At 39.4% G+C, this 17720-nt stretch overlaps 1 protein-coding gene across 13 annotated transcripts in view; it reads right to left on the minus strand.

Moving 5' to 3' along the window:
* The window catches only part of SHLD2 (shieldin complex subunit 2), an 80130-nt gene that overhangs the window by 40976 nt on the left and 21434 nt on the right, over positions 1-17720 (minus strand). For 7 of the 13 annotated variants that reach the window (XM_078077478.1, XM_036079285.2, XM_036079286.2 and 4 more), the window contains one exon: positions 13511-13557. The gene's annotated coding sequence lies outside the window, so the exon portion shown is untranslated. Of the gene's footprint in view, positions 1-13221; positions 13347-13510; positions 13558-17720 lie in introns of all 13 variants that reach the window. The other 6 variants (XM_078077473.1, XM_078077479.1, XM_078077472.1 and 3 more) reach the window with 1 other exon arrangement.

Genomic DNA, 17720 nt, shown 5'->3' on the forward strand with positions numbered 1-17720 from the left:
CTAAAAATGCTTATTACAAAATATATGTGGTTAAAAGAGAGTGCTTTCTCCGCCTTATAAAACTCACTGTTATAATGCCTTTCCATGTCCATTTTACCAAAAACACTAAGCATCATAAAGTTATTCAATAGCATTAAATGACAAAATGAAGAGGCAAGACAGGGTTGTGATGAGAAGCATGGGTTTCGGAGTAGGATAGATACGGTTACAACTCTGCAACTTACTAAAAATGTAAACTTGAAATTGTAGAAGGTAGGTGATAGTTACACAGGGCTCAGAATTACTATTCTTGCTCCTTTTGTAGATATCTGAAAACTATAATAAAAAGTTAAATTTCTGTACATGTCAAATGAGAATTAAGTTTCTTTATCTGTCTGTTGAGAATAACATCATGCCCTGTCTTACAGTGTTGTGAGATGGGCACACGGTACTCCCTCAGTAAATGTTAGTCTCAAACCTTAGAAACTCTACACACACATACTTGGTAAGACAAACAAAAACCAACCTGTGGTGTTTCCTCCAAAGTTTTGCTTTTTATGTGTATTTTTACATAGTTATAACCATAAAATTGAAATAATTTTGTATTCTGCTTCAATGGTTTTATAGGGCCACCCTTTTATGTCAATCTATAATCTTCCTAATCATTTTTAGTGCTCACTTAATACTCTAATGATGAATCTAATTTAGTTAACCATTACTCTCCAATTCATTAATTTGTTTCTAACTTGTCATTAGTATAAGCCCTTGCTGCAATAAATGATTTGGGGCATTCAACATCACTTTTCAATTATTTTCTGGTAGTAAACTCCCAGGTATGGGATTATTGGGTCAAAGATATGTCCATTGTTATGGCTCTTAATATGTATTATCGTGTTGTTTGCAAAAGAACTGAACAGTTTATAATGCCACAGATGACAACTGAAAGTTCCAGTTTGACACAACTTCGTTAGCACCTGAAAAAATAATTTTACTGGTAAGGGTACTGAGCTACTTTACTGCTGTTACATTTGCATTTCCCTAGATATGTCTGAATAGAAAAAAAAACAGTGAATTTTAAATTACATTTGAATGAATATCCTTAATATATGAGGAGTTTGCAAGCACGTGCACAAACGGGCACACAAAGTAATAAAAAAAAATGGGGGAAGAAGATAAGCAGGTATATAGCACAGAAAAAATACATGGTTAAAAACAAAGAAAACATATGTCTTCCTAATAACATGAAAGAAAAATTAATAAGTTAGTGAGAAAACATTTCTACCTATCAAACTAGCAAAGATTCATTTCAAAGTTACAAGGGTGCAGGGAAATGACTTCTACCCATAGGGGTTTAAACTAGTAAAGCCTCTCTGGAGGGCAATATGGCGATGTATGTCAAAAGTCTTAAAATTCTGCATCCCTTTGGCCCCACAATTATACTCCTAAGAGTTTAACCTCAAGGAAGAAACATCGTATACACTCTCACTGACTTAGCAACAAGGATATTCATAGCAGTATTGTGTAAAATGTTAAAAAAAAAAAGTGAGGACAAAGTACATCCATTGAGGTCTGTTAAATAAGTTATGGCACATCCATACAAAGGCAAACTACACAGCCACTAAAAATCATAAAGATATATATCACATCACAAAAAAAGTCCTCTATATATAAAACAAGGAGACTATAAAAAATTATATATGGAAAGGTTGTATTTTATATTTTAAAACACTGTATTCTGGGGCGCCTGGGTGGCTCAGTCGTTAAGCGTCTGCCTTCGGCTCAGGTCATGGTCCCAGGGTCCTGGGATCGAGCCCCGCATTGGGCTCCCTGCTCCGCGGGAAGCCTGCTTCTCCCTCTCCCACTCACCCTGCTTGTGCGCTCTCTCTCTGTGTGTCTCTCTCTCTGTCAAACAAATAAAATCTTAAAAAAAAATAAAAATAAAAAATAAAACACTGTATTCAGTTTACCACTATTTATATTGAAGTTAGAAACCATTTCCCCTCCTATGTAAGAAAAATATGTGTTCTCCATGGTAACTGATACAAGTAGTGGCAAAAAAGAAATAGCTCTTTTATGCTTTAACCTCATTGAATCAGTCCAATCTATTATCTTACGTGCTAAGGAGTGACATAGAGTACTATAACCCCCCTTATTATGTACATTCACGCTGATCTCTACTCTTAAGAGTCACCAATAGGCACTAAATGCTAGTACCTGAATTTCCCATTTAAAATGACAGAACAGTGCCACACTTTATGCGACCTACGAAAGGATAAAAGATAGTATTTGTCCTAAAAACAAAAGCAACTGAGGTTTAAAGCTACTCCTTATTCTTGTAACTAAACTAATAGCTACTAAGGCAAACCCGGGAGCAGACAACCAATTCCTTAAATCTCCTTGCATGACCTTGATTTCCTTTGCAATGCACTGGTTTTCAAATGAGGAACATCATCACGGTCCCACTGCCACCTCATGTTGGTGCAGTACAGTGAGCCTCCTTAGTCTTGCGTGCAACACGGTGGGAATGTCTCCTTCCCACACCCTACTGCAGGCAAGCGCCTTTCTCCCAGTGAAGTCCCAGCATTTAAACAGGAAGCGAGCCTTAATCTAGCTGCTTTTTTACCATCAGAATATAGTGACTAGACACTTGGATTTGCCCAGAAGAGTCTTAGTTTAACCATGCTATCCTGGTGGCCTGGTCAGTCAGTTTCCCTTTCCACTCTTCAAATGTCTCGGTTTAGAGACACATTATATAGTCACCAAGTTAAAAGAACCACGCAAATACATGAATAAATGTTCTACTAGTGAAGAGTGTGCCTCTTAATACATTTTATCAGAAACATTATAATAATAGGAACAATTTAAGGGAGAAAGGAAACATTCTGTTCAGTTTTCCTGTACAATTTTTTTAAAGACTTTTATTTATTTTGAGAGAGAGAGCACAAGCAGTGGGGAAGGAGCAGAGGAAGAGAGAGAGGCAGACTCCCCACTGAGCAGGGAGCCCCAACGTGGGGCTCGTCCCAAGACCTCAAGATCACGACCTGAGCCCAAGGCAGACAGTCATTTAACCTACTGAGCAACCCAGGAGCCCCTCCTCTACAATTTTTTAAATAATGAAATACTAATGGAAATAAGGTTGAACCAGTATCTGAAAATTACAACATGCATTTGAGAATCTCACAACGGAGATAAGAATTAAATGACGTAGAGAAGAGAATTAACGTGTTTGCAACCAAGGGGGAAAAAAGAACCTGGCCGTCAGGTTCTGCAGACAGGTACTTATGAAACTGCAGACAAAAGGTATTAAACCTTTTGGATCCCAGGCCCCTGGGTGGCTCAGTCAGTTCAGTGTCTACCTCCAGCTCAGGTCATGATCCCAGGGTCCTGGGATCGAGTCCCACATGGGGCTCCTTGCTGAGCAGGGAGCCTGCTTCTCCCTCTGCCTGCCACTCCCCCTGCTTGTGCTTTCTCTCTCTCTCTGACAAATAAATAAATACATAAATACATAAAATCTATCTATCTTAAAAAAAAAAAAATAAACCTTTTGGATCCAGTCTTCCTGGAAAATGTCTCAGACAGCAAGATGTCAACTTGTCCAAGGCTCACGCTTTCGAAGGAATTCCAGTCAAATCCTAAAATATCACACTCTGCTTCTCCCCCACCCACACACCACTTAATAGCAAAAGGACCGAACTCTAAGAGAGGTAATCACGATCTCTAAGCATAAGCTGGGCTCCAGAGGTCTGCCTGCCAACCCCTGGGCTTGCTACCATCTCCACCCATTCCCTAAAAAAATATGAAAAACAAAACGAACAAACCAAGGGGGAAAAAAAAAAAAGAACTTTGCAGCCTAAGCCCTGACATTCCTTTGTAAAAAGTCACACTTAGCCAACGGGGACTCCATCCTTCCAGTTCCTCAAGCCAAAAAGCTTGGCGTTCTCACTGATGGCTTTCTTTTTCTCTTAACTCATCAAATCCCTTTAGCCCTCCCTTTAAGATTCCTTTAGAATTTGTCTACTTTTATCCCCCTTCACCTGCCACCGCCCTGATGCAAACCACCATGGTCTGGATGATTGGCAACAGCCTCCTGGCTGCTTTCCCTGTTCCCCACTCGGAACACTTGGCCCGGGTCACACAGCCTGGAGGTCATGGAGCAGGGGCTGGAGGCAGGACGTCAGAGCCTACGCTCCTCAAATTTTAAAACCTGTTGCTCAGAATTGAAACAGAAAGTAAATGTTAACAAAGTACAGATGACAGAGCTACCTACCTGACCTAACCTTACACTTTCTCCCTTTCACCTTCAATATCTTTAAGTGTGGGGTGCCTGGGTGGCTCATCAGTTAAGCAACTGCCTTTGGCTCAGGTCATGACCCCAGGGGCCTGGGGTTGAGTCCCAGGTCAGCAGCATCATCATCAACATCATCGGGCTCCTTGCTCAGCAGGGAGCTTGCTTCTCCCTGTGCCTGCAGCTCTCCCTACTTATGTTCTCTCTGTCTCTCTCTGACAAATAAATAAATACAATATTTTTTAAATAGTAATAATAATAATATCTTAAAGCACCTAGGAGCACTTGCATTAACATTCTTCCCCTAGACTCCTGTTTACTAGTTTTTAAATTTTTAAATTTAAAATGTTTGTAATTAAACATTCAATAATAGGCACAGGTCTTAAGATTCCTGCCCAGTGACTATTCACAACTATCTGCACCCACGTAGCCATCAGCCAAAACAAGACGTGGCACATTTGCATGGACCTCAGGAAGTTCCCTCCGGTTCTTTCCTCAACACGGTCCCTCCCTCTCCAACCTACAATTATTTTCTGATTTCTATCAGTGTAGAATAGTTTTTGCCTTTTCTTGGACTTCATATAACCCATATAGTATATGTTCATTTATGTCTAGTTTCTTTGACTTCACACAGTGGTTTTGAGACTCATCTGTGTTGCTGCGTGTATCAGTTGTTGGGAACTGTGAACAACTACAATTTATCCATATTCCTGTAGATGGACATTTCAGTTGTTTCCAACTCTTAGCTATTATGAATAAGGCTGCAATGAACACTTTTGAATAATAAATTTGTGGACACGTGTTTTCCTTTTTCTTCATTAAATACCTAGGAGTAGAACTGACAAATCAGAGGATAGATATGTGTTTAATTTCATTAGAAATTGCCAAATGCCTCTCCAAAGTGGCTGTACCATTTTGCACAATCACCAGCAGTGTGTGCTTCCAGCTGCATCACATCGTCCCCCATGCTAAGTAAACTTAGTCTTTCTCTTGTTAGTCATTCCATCACATCGTCCCCCATGCTAAGTAAACTTAGTCTTTCTCTTGTTAGTCATTCTAGAGGTATCTCGTTGTGAGTTTAGGTGGTGAGTTTAGGTTGCATTACTCCCCTGCTGACTAAGTGATGCTGAGTGCCTTTGCAAGTGTTTACTGACCATTAGTATGTCCTCCTTTGGAAAGTCATGGCTTTTTCTCATTTTGTTACTGGACTACTCCTCTTTTCTCATTTTGCTCTTGGGTTTTTGCAGTTCTTTATATCCCCTAGATACAAGTCCTTTGACACATAAAACTGGTAGAAATATTTTCCTCCCACTCAATTATTTGATGCTGGACATTTTAATTGCTGGGTGTTGGTTTTTACTGTATTCATTTAAAGAGTGATGGATTCAGTTTTGGCACACGGTTGAGTTACTTACAATTCATTTGATTCTTTCCAAACATGCTTCTGAGCTTTGTTAGGGTGGGTTTAGAGGGGGCTTCAGTCTATGGCTAATTTAACCCCACCCCGAGATGTCCAGCCAATGCCCATGTATGAAACAGTCATCGATGCCAAGTAGAAACACACACTATTCCAAGCTCTGTGTGAGCTCCTGGAATTATTCAGCATGCTGATTTCCAGTGTGGCTTTCCCCAGCATTGTGGGGTTCATACTTTGCATATGCAGATGAGTATTCAACAAAAGATTCTAGAGGACCCTTCTATAGATCTCCTAGTTCTATGGATTTCTGTGTCGTACCCTCTGCTCCAGTTTTTTATCCCACAAATTCTAGGTGCTTTGGCTTCTCTAAACTCTCCTGGGCTCTATCTGGGGTTCCCTACTCTGCTGCAATCCACAAAGTGCCTACAGGCAGTGTGCTGGGGCACCTACAGTGCTCATGTCATATCTTTCAAGGATTGCCATCCTGCACTGACCATTTTCCAATGTCTGAAAGCAGCTGTTTCATATATTTTAATCCTGTTTTTCAGTTTATAATAGGAGAGCAATTTTCAAGGCGGTTAATCCTACACAGGAAGATGTACCACTTTTATAGTATCCCTCTTTGTGTTATTTTTTAGTGGTTGTTCTAGAGATTAAAATATGCACCTTGAAGTTATTACAGTCTACACACAAATAAAAGCACACTAATTCAGTGTACAAAATTTATGACAGCATAATTCCATTTCCCTCTTCTGGCATTCTCGTGGTATTATATTCTATTTCTATATAAGCTGTAAACCCCACATATGTTAATATTTCTGCTTTAAATACCCAATAGTCTGTCTGTATCTATTATACATGAAGGTACCAGAAAGTTTTCCTGCATATTGGTAAAAGTATTTACCATTCCTGGTGTTCTCCATTCTTTTCATTCCAAGGTTCCATCTGGTCTTTTTATCTTTACCTTGAGGAACATTTTTTAGCATCTCTTGGCAGTTCACATCTGCTAGAGACAAATTCTTTCACTTTTTAATCTGTGTGAAAATATCTTTGATTTACCTTGATTTTTGTAGACTTCCTGCTCGAGATAGAATTCTAGGCTGACAGGGTGTTTTTGTTTTGTTTCCTTCAGCACTTTTGTGGATGTCATTCCCTTGTCTTCAAGCCTCTAGTTCTTTCTGGTGGGTATTTAGCCATAATTCATACTGTTATTCCCATGTATTTACTGTGTCTTTTATTCACTTGCTTGTGAGATCGACTGATCTTCAGTTTTCAGCAGTTTGATAATGATGTGCGTAGGTCTGGGATTTTTGTTGTTGATTCCTTGGTTTGTTTTGTTTTGTATTTAACTTACTTGGGGCTTCCTGAACTCTCGATTCTGTGAATTGAGGTCTTCCATCATCAATTTTAGAAGTTCTTGACCATGGTCTCTTCAAGAATGTCTTCTGCCACTTCTCTCCTCTTTCGAAAACCCCAAGTACACATACATTAGACTGACATTATCCCACAGGTGGAGGAGCTCTTTTCTCCCTCTCCCCTCCTCTCTGCTCTCTCATTTGTCACGTTGGAATGTGCCATCAACAGGGCTCCACGTTCACTGATCCTTTCTTCTGACATGTGAAGAGCTGTTAAGCCCATGTGTAAGCCCAATCTTCACTTCTAATATTGTAGTTTTCATTTCTAGAATTTCTATTTGGTTCCATGGTAGTTTCCATGACTCTGCTAAAAATCCCCATCTGCTCATGCATGTTGTCCACCTTTACCAGTAGGTCCTCTAGCATTCTTTTTTTCATAGTTTTCTTTAAGTCCCTGTCTGATAATTCTACCACCTGGGTCACCTCTGGGTCTCCCTCTCCTGCCTATTTCCTCTCCTGATATTTGGTCACATTTTCCTGCTTTTTCTTGTGTCTTCTAATTTTTTATTATAAGCCAGATATTCTGTATCAAAATACATTCATGGGGTGCCTGGGTGGCTCAGTCATTAAGCATCTGCCTTCGGCTCAGGTCATGATCCCAGGGTCCTGGGATCAAGCCCCACATCGGGCTCCCTGCTCCACGGGAAACCTGCTTTTCCCTCTCCCACTCCCCCTGCTTGTGTTCCCTCTCTCACTGTGTCTCTCTCTGCCAAATAAATAAATAAAATCTTAAAAATAAATAAATAAATAAAATAAATAAAAACACATTCATGATTGAAGTAAGTAATATTTCACTTCTTGAAAGAGACATGACCCTTCTGTCAGGCCACTGGCATGGGGTCTGAGTCAGTCTCATCTGTCATTAATCTGGGTCTGGGCTTTGGTGCAGCTTTAGTCTGATGCAGTCTATCACTGGCTTCAAATATTTAGAGGGTGGGAATCAGGACTTTTGCTAGAGCAGGGCCTGGGATCCAAGCCCAGGTAGGATTCCAGAGACCTGCCTGTGTTTCACAGCCAAGCCGTGGGCTTTCAAAACCATGGGAGGGCTTTATACGTACACTGTGACTGAATAATTAAGTAAGCAGGTGGCAGATGGTGTGAGCCAGGTTTCTCACTACGAGAGTAAGAGTTTACAGATAAACAAGGGGAGGAATTTAGAATGTTCTAAGCGGCAATGGATTTGAGTTGGACATGTCAGTATGAACTCATATTTCGCTTAATATAGATATAGATGGGTAGGGGCGCCTGGGTGGCTCAGTTGGTTAAGCAACTGCCTTCGGCTCAGGTCATGATCCTGGAGTCCCGGGATCGAGTCCCACATCAGGCTCCCTGCTCAGCAGGGAGTCTGCTTCTCCCTCTGACCCTCCTCCCTCTCATGCTCTCTGTCGCTCATTGTCTCTCTCACAAATAAATAAAATCTTAAAAAAAAAAATTAAAAAAAAATAGATATAGATGGGTATACATAGAAATATTTATAGATATGTGTATATATACAGATTAGTAAATGCACATATATTTCCTGGCTCTGTCAGCTGAGAGGGCCTCAGCACAACACCCCAGGAGCAACAAGCACATCTAACACCTCAATCTTGGTTTCCCCATTCTCTAATAAAAGGTACCAGGGCTCCTTGGAGAAATGGCTGACTGAAGGACTGTGGCAGGAAATATACAAATAAACCTGGAGCATCACATAGTGCCAAAAGTAAGAAAGTGCTCTCTCTCTCTCTCTCTCACATATACACACATTGATAGGGTTATATCAAAGAGACATAAGAGCCAATTGAAAGAGCTCCCAATGGTCAAAGGTGGAACAATTTCACCAACAAAATAAAGTAGTAATTGGATTATAACCTCAAGAATAAAATAAATATCCATGAGTCCATACTGTTAAGGCAAATGATTGACTAACTAAATAAATGAGGGAAAAGAGACAAATTTCCTACACAGGAGAATTCCAAATAATTTACATAGATGCTCCACCCTTAAGGACAGAGAGCATAACTATCCACTTCTTAAGTGTGGGCTTTGAATAAGTGACTTCCTGCCACAGACTGCAGTATGGAAAGAGAGAAAAAGAGAGTAACTTTACAGTGGAGAAACTTGAAAAACACTACCTCAACCAGGTGATCAAATTCAAATTCAACACTGATAAATCATGTACCCTTAATATGTTGTGATGAAAATGGCAATTAGCCTCTGTGGTCTTCCTCCCCCAAACCTAAAACCCCACCCCAGTCATGAGAAAAATATGAGACAAATACTAATAGAGGGACATTCTACAAAACACCTCAACAATACTCCTCAAAACTGTCAAGGTCATCAAAAACAAGGGAAGTCCAAGAAATTGCCACAGCCCAGAGGAGTGAAAAGAGACATGACAACTAAATGAAATGTGGAACCCTGAATGGGATCTTGGAACAGAAAGAGGACATTAGGTAAAATCAAAGAATATGTGAATAAAGTATGGACATTAGTTAAAAATAACATTATCAATATTAGCTCATTACTTATAATTAATATACCACACTACTACAGGTGTTCATAATAGGGGAAACTCAGTGTGGGGCATAGGGAACTTTCTGTACTACCTTTGCAATTCTTCTATAAAACTAAAACTATCCCATGGGCTCCGCGATCAGAAAGGAGTCTACTTGAGATTCTCTCTCCCCCTCTCCCTCTGCCCCTCCCCACCCCCTTGTGCTCACTTGCACTCTCTCTCTCAAATAAATCAATAAATCTTTAAAAAACTAAAATTATTCCAAAAAATAAAGTATATTTTGAAAAAAGAAAAGAAAATGGGAGCTCTCTCTCTGCTTTAAGCATGACTGCCAGGTTTTTCATTTGCTAGGGATTCTCTTTGCTTTCCGGTCCCACACCTTGCTTTCTGCAGCCCAGGTGACCTCTCTCAAGCCTGTTCCTCCTCAGCCTTCCTGTCGGAGGGCAGCCTCCTACAGGAAGACCTGGAATGAATTAGAGGAGTTTCTCTCACCTCTCCTGCCCTGTGTTCAGTCCTCAGGAATTGAAAGCCCAGAGTTGCAGAGTGTGGGGGTGGGGCGGAGGTCATCTCCAGCTCTTTCCCCACCTTCAGCCTTCCATAACTGAAAGCCTGAGGCGTATCACCCCTGAGCGCTCACTGAAGACCTGTGGGCGAGAGCTGGAGTGGACTGGCTCTTTGGTGCAGGAGCAACTGGGGCGTCTCGGGGTTCTAGCCTGTCACACCACCCCTCCTGGATGGGGCCACAGCAGGCCAGCCCGAAGTGTGGCAGGTTTCTCCTTTCCCCCATCTGTGGCAGGTTCCTCTTCCTTGGGCTGTTCTACCCCAGAGCAGCCATGGGTCTCTTCTCTACTGTGAAGCTTTCATTACTTTCTGGAGTTTGTTTCATTTAGGTTTCCTTGTATCTTCACTCACTGATGGGTTTTTAAAACTATGATTCTTATTTGGCTTCTGTTGGTTTTCAGGGTGACAATAAAAAAACTTTGTAACTTTGTACATCTAAAGAAGCAGCAGGATTCATTCCCCAACACTTCTGATGGTTCACCCCACACACACACACCCCGGGGCATTAAGGTTTCTGCTCAAATATACTCTCTCCAAAGAAGCCTTGCCTGATTACCCTGTCTAAAAAAGTCTCACCAGATGTGGCAAATCCACAGAGACAGAAAGCAGATTAGTGGTTGCCAGGGGCTGGGGAAAGGGAGGGAGGAGTAGGGAATGACTGCTTAATGGGTATGGGGTTCCTTTTGGGAGTGATGAAAAAGTTCTGGAACCAGACAGTGGTGATGGGTACACAACATCATGTATGTACCTTTATGCTATTGAACTGCACACTTTAAAATGGTTAAAAACTTTATGTGTATTTTACCACAATAAAAAAATGAATAGATACATAAATGCTTAAGCAAATGAAAAAAATCTAGCAGTTTCTGGGAAGATGGAAAGATTGAACATACATATTTAATTTCATTCCTTCCCAAAACTGAGCTAAAATGCTAATGAGGTATTTTTAAGGCATAAACAAAAGTTTGCAGGCTGGCAAGCAGATAGAACAGTGGTAACTAGGAGCAGATCCAGGAAAGCTGAATCTTAAACTAGGAAGGTGGAAAGCCAAAAATCAACCTGACTTAGTCCACAGAATTCTCAAAAGGCCCAGGAATCGGTAACAGATGGTTCCTCTGGAAACAGAGGTGAAGGGAACACCAAATAAGGCAGGTTGGTTGAAAGCTCTTTAAGAAACGGCTTAATTTCTCCATGCCTTCCTAAATTTCATGTGCTTGGGTTAACTATGCCTCTTCCACCAAGGCAAAATTCTAGAGCATTAGTCTCGGAAGAGGATTGCTGAACAAAGGGAACGAGCACTGTGGGGAGAAGATCTTAATGAAATCAGGGGATTAAGTAAACACATATATATACTGAATGCTGAAATCCTCAGCCTTTCTCCCTTACTCAGCCCCCAGAGAACCGGCTATAAATTTTCACCCACCAGGGAGGAGATTAAAAGACTTTTCTTTTCAGAAAGGGGAAAAAAATCAGAAAGAGTTATCAAGTGCTCCCCAATAGATGGCAAAGCCAGGTCACCCAACAGTGAACTCACAGTCCACAAGTACCAGTGATGAACTCAAAGCTTCTAATCAACTTTTAGGACCACACCTTTCATAGCTCAGGATCACTACTCATCAGAGAAAAAGACAGAAAAAAGAAGAACTCAGAGGAATCACAGACAATGTTAACAGAAGAAATTTTTTTTTTAATTTATTTTTAAGTAATCTCTACACCCAACGTGGGGCTCGAACTCATGATCCGGAGATCAAGAGTCGCACACTCCTGTGACTGAGCCAGCCAGGCACCCCATCGGAAGGAACTTTTAAATTAAAAAAAAATTTTAACCCAATCATTAATATCATTGGAGAGGTAAGAGTACATCCATGACAAAGAAAATACAATGCTTTTTAAAAGAGACCTTGGAAATTTGGGTGCCTGGGTGGCTCAGTCGGTTAAGTGTCTGCCTTCAGCTCAGGTCATAATCCCAGAGTCCTGGGATTGAGCCCCATCTGCTTCTCCCTCTCTCTCTGCCTCTGCCCCTGCTTGTGCACTTTCTGTCTCTCTCAAATAAATAAATAAAATCTCTTTTAAAAAAGAGAGACCTTGGAAATTAAACATAGGGATATTTATCAGAAAGAATAGAGAATAAAACATGATAATAAGAAAAAAACAAGGAAATTAGAGGTCCAGTCAAGATAATTCAATATCTGCACAGGAGAGGCTCTAGAGGAGCAAAATGAGGGAGTGAACCAAGAAAGGAGACAACACAGGAGAGAGGAAATAGAAGATCCAACACAGAGGAAGAGAGAGCCCCTAGAATGAGAGCTGGACACTCTGGGAAAGCAGAAGTTACTCAGTACCACAGCACTTTGCCCTGGGAGGGATTTCTTCAAGATAATGACATTAACAGAATAAATGATGTGACAGAAAACAGGAACTTTGGGCAATTGATAGAGACTCCTGAGTTCAGTTAGTGATAGGGACACAGAAAATCATATAAACAAGTTATGCCCTAAACTGAAAACTCAGGTGACATCAATTCAAATATATTACTTGAGAAACCACAGGTAAATCCCAAACAGCAAAGAGAGTCCAGAACAGTCACCTCTGAGAAGGGGGAATGAGGGTGGGGACTGAGAATCCCTGTTTGAACAATCACTGACAAACTACTTAACTTGCTGAACTGTATAACCTTGAAAATAGTGTACATAAAAGAATACGGGGGGCGCCTGGGTGGCTCAGTCGTTAAGCATCTGCCTTCTGCTCAGGTCATGGTCCCGGGGTCCTGGGATCGAGCCCCGCATCGGGCTCCCTGCTCAGCAGGAGGCCTGCTTCTCCCTCTCCCACTCCTCCTGCTTGTGTTCCCTCTCTCACTGTCTCTTTCTCTGTCAAATAAATAAATAAATAATCTTAAAAAAAAAAAAGAACACGGAAGATGGGGAAAGAGTGCAGAAAACCCATCTCAACAACTAAATCTGATCTCTGGAAGCAAAGAAGTCCCACAAAATTGTCCCACAAAGGAAAAAATAACGAGAACAGATGAGTTTGAGGGGGGGGAAAAAGAGCAAGAAAGAAGTAACATTACCTTCACACTATCACAACTCTTGTCAAATGCATGGTGTCGACAGCAGAAATCCGTAGGTTTCTGGGCTTCAGTTCCCTAGTCTATAGAGCGGGTGTAATAGTATCTCTCACAGGACTGTTGGTAGGCTTAAATCAGATAATGAACATGAAGTGCTTACAGTGATGGTAGACATAAATATTATTAACACAGTTAATAATTCACTCTTCTTTAAATAACTGAAATTCTTTTTTTGATATCAAATCAACCCATTCAATTGTCACAATACTGAAGAGTTTACTTGAATGGTTACCTTGTCTACTCAAACATCAAGGCTTCCAACCCTTTCACGTAGGTCTCCTGAAAAAGAGGGAGCGAGAGAAACTGACTATCCAAGAGAAACAGAAAAATTGTTTATAAAAATATTTATCACACTAAAGAATTGACTGTACCAGAAAAACTACTCAGGTCACCATGCTTTATCTTACACGTTCCAGTTGATTATAATCAATCATTCACTCACTAAGCAAGTCAGCAATTAGAATTGAAAACTTTGTACCAACTGTACATTAACTCAGTAATGCTGGGACAAGAATTTTTCCATTTCAGAATAGGCAAAGTCTCCAACTTATGCACAGACTATCTTCTCCAAGTTCAGTGATACTTTGTTATAAAGCTTGGGAAACAGTTTTCCAAAGAAATAAACTTATGAAATAAAGTTGAAGCCCTGGGCAATCACCAAAAACCAATTTAATCCATAAGTTCTCTATTTCTGGGCCTTTGGGTTGTTTTTTTTTTTTTAGATTCCACATATAAGTGAGATCATACAGTATTTGTCTTTCACTTAGCATAATGCCTCAGGTTCCATCCATTTTTTATTTTTGTAAATAGCATGATTTCTTTCTTTTTTATGACTGAATATTCCAGTGTATGTGCGTGTATCACATTTTCTTTATCCATTCATCCACTGATGGATACTCAGGTTGTTTCTATGTCTTCATTGTAGATAATGCTGCAATGAATATGGGGATGTAGATAACTCTTTAAGATAGTGATTTCACTTCCTTCAGATATATACCCAAAAGTGGAATTGCTGGATCATATGTAGTTCTATTTTTAATTTTTTGAGGTAGTTTTTGATTTGTAGTTTCTACTCTACTTCTAGTTAGTACAGAAGCTTATCAGCAGCAACTTAAAACCATGTCCCCCAAAATTATAAAAAAAAAACCTTTTAAAAGAGTCAGTATTCAGACAAAAAGATCTGATTAAAACCTAATATTTCTCTAGCTCAAATGCAGCTACCTATTCTTAGATATTTCAGAAGTAAAATAGATATAAAGTTACCCAACACAATAACAAATTATTTTAGGCACCAAAATAATTGCAAAAATAACTGAAAATTATAGGATAAAACTATAGAATTTAGTAAACAACATATTCAGTGTCCACAATGATACTGATTTTCATAGTTTAAAACCTGAGAGAAATTTACCTAAAAAGAACTCCTTTAGTTTTTCATTACTCTAAGAAAACAAATCAATCTCTATAATATACCTACACAGGAATAAAGATTAATTTATGAGAGAGAGAGAGCTGACTCCAAGCTTTTTGGAATGACTGATAATCTCATTTCTTCTTCCAAACACAAAATTCAAATAGACTGTCACCTTAAATGAGATATGGCATAAAAAGCACTTAAGCTCCAATCTAGCATCAGAAATTATTCCATAAATGTTATTTCTCTTGCGCACCCTTTCTGCTCTAAAATTCTATACCCCCAATAAAACCAACTTACTTTATTTCTTTATAATGATTTCATTTCATGTAAATTTACTAAGGCAATACAAATATTTGCTAGAACAAATGTAGGAGGTTGAAGAGCTGATAACGACTACTGACAACAGAAGCAGAGACACAGGTAATGTCATCAGCCAAGGAGGTAAAAGCATCTCTAGACTACCTACTACATTAACACAATATTCTTGACATAAAGATTTTTAGGTGAGGTCTTTATGTGATATTTTTGAAAAATATTTGTATATCCAAGAAAATTTAATCACAAGTAATTAAATCTATTTTGAATTTTGTTTCAAGAATGTTTTCTGTTAAAAGAATAATGTTCATGGCACCTGGGTGGCTCAGGAGGCTAAGCATCTGCCTTTGGCTCAGGTCATGATCCCGATCCCAGGGTCCTGAGATGGAGCCCCACGTCCGGCTCTCTGCTCAGTGGGGAGTCTGCTTCCCCTTCTCCCTCTGCCCCTCCCCCTGCTTGTGCTCTCTGTCTCTCTCTCTCTTAAAAAAAAATAAAGAAAATCTTTAAAAATAAATAAATAAATAAAAATAAAAGAGCAATGTTCAATATCTCTGCATTAGTAATAAAACATGAAACCCACCAAGGAAAAGCAGAGCAGGAACCTCAATATATCACTTTTTATTTTATTTTATTTTATTATGTTATGTTAGTCACCATACAATACATCATTAGTTTTTGATGTAGTTCAACATGTCACTTTTAGAAACCTATACTTATGTGAAAGTAAACATCATCAATTCCAATCATATTCCGAACTTTTAGGAGAAGTGGGTGGGTAGAGGAACAAGAGGGCATAAAAAATTTGACACTATTTCTATGGTGCAGATTTATATTTTAATGTTTTCATTCTGAAAAGCAAATAGGCAAATTGAGACTTCCATCTGGCTTGTCAGAAGGGCTGTCATGAGTATTAATAGTCCCAGGTTAACATTTTAATAAACTTTTCTCTCATTTCTTCAAGTATCTGAGATAGCATTAAAAACTACAGAACATGATGCCACTGCTTTGGAAAAAGTCTGGTGGTTCCTCAAAAAGTTAAACATAGAGGATCCCATGTGACCCAGTAATTCCTCCCTAGGTATATACCCAGAAGAACTGAAAACATATGTCCACACAACAATTTTCACAAATGGTCATAGTAGCATCATGCACAATAGCCAAAAAGTGGAAACAACTCAAACATCCATCAACTGGTAGATAAATAAAATGTGGTATATCCATACAATGGAGTATTATTCTGCCTTAAAAAGGAATGAAGTGGGACACCTGGGTGGCTCAGTCAGTTAAGTATCTGACTCTTGGTTTCAGCTCAGGTCAGGATCTCAGGGTCATGAGAACAAGCGTGGGGTCAGGCTCCAAGTTCAGCAAAGAGTCTGCTTGTCCCTCTCCCTCCCCCTCTGCTCCTCCCACGCTCACACTCTCTCTCTCTAAAATAAATGAAGAAATAAATAAAAAATTTTTAAAAATTTAAAAAGTAATGAAGTGCTGATACGTGCCACAACATAGACAAGCCCTGAAAACACGCAAAGTGAAAGAAACCAGACACACAAGGCAATATATGGTATGAGTCCATTTATATGAAATACTGAGAATAGGCAAATCCACAGACGTGTAAGCAGAGTAGAGGCTGCCAGGGGCGGGGAGAAAGGAGAAATGGCGAGTGACTGTTCAATGGGTACAGTTTCCTTTGAGGGTGATGAACAAGATCTGGAACCAAATAATGGTGGCAGTTCCACAAGATTGTGAACATTCTTAGCACCACTGAAACTTTTTCATTATGTGAATTATATCTCAATTAACACAAGAAACTCTACATCACAAAACATAGATGTTAACATCCTATCAGAGAAATGTGGATTATTTTGGTATCCCATTAAAAACCTTATGGTTAATTTCATAAGGGAATTATTAATATTTTATTATATTTATTATTATTTTATTAATATTTTAATTATAAACCTTTTTTAAAGATTTTTTGCAATTTTTAAGTAATCTCTATACAGGGTTCAAACCCACAACCCCGAGATCGAGAGCTCCACCCACGGCGCCAGCCAGGCACCCCTCAAAATTAAACCTTTTTCTATAATGTCAATGTCATCCGTAAGAGTTCCTATTTGTTAGGAATTCTGATAAAACGCTTAGCACCAGCTTTGCAATGCTTAGTCTGCCAGGGTAGGAATCAATTTTATATAATACCTAGGCAATTCAAGTCAATTTTTAAATGGATTAAATATTTTATTAAATTTATCTTACCAATATCCTGTGTTAAATTTTAGTATAGGAGAGGAACGTGTTTATTTGTGATGAACAAGATCAGCAAAAGATAAAAAACTTTTTAAATAGCAAAATTTACCTGGTTTGCTTTAGCACTCATGAACTTATCTCTTGACATTTTTTTTTAATTTTAGTATTTAATAGAGAAATGCAACATTTAAAAAATGCCATGTCAAATGCAATAGCAGCCCGTTAATTTATTTTACTTCAGATACAATAGAAAATGCCACTTCTGGGGGAGCCTGGGTGGCTCAGTCTGTTAAGCACCTGACTCTTGGTTTCCGCTCAGGTCATGGTCTCAGGGTCGTAAGATCAAGCCCCCCATCAGGCTCTGCACTCAGCGCAATCTGCTTGGGATTGCCTCTCTCCCTCTCCCTCTGTCCCTCCCCCTGCTCACGTGTGCTCACGCTTTCTCTCTCTAAATAAATAAATACAA

This window comes from Halichoerus grypus, chromosome 7, assembly GCF_964656455.1.
Source record: "Halichoerus grypus chromosome 7, mHalGry1.hap1.1, whole genome shotgun sequence".
NCBI lineage: Eukaryota > Metazoa > Chordata > Mammalia > Carnivora > Phocidae > Halichoerus > Halichoerus grypus.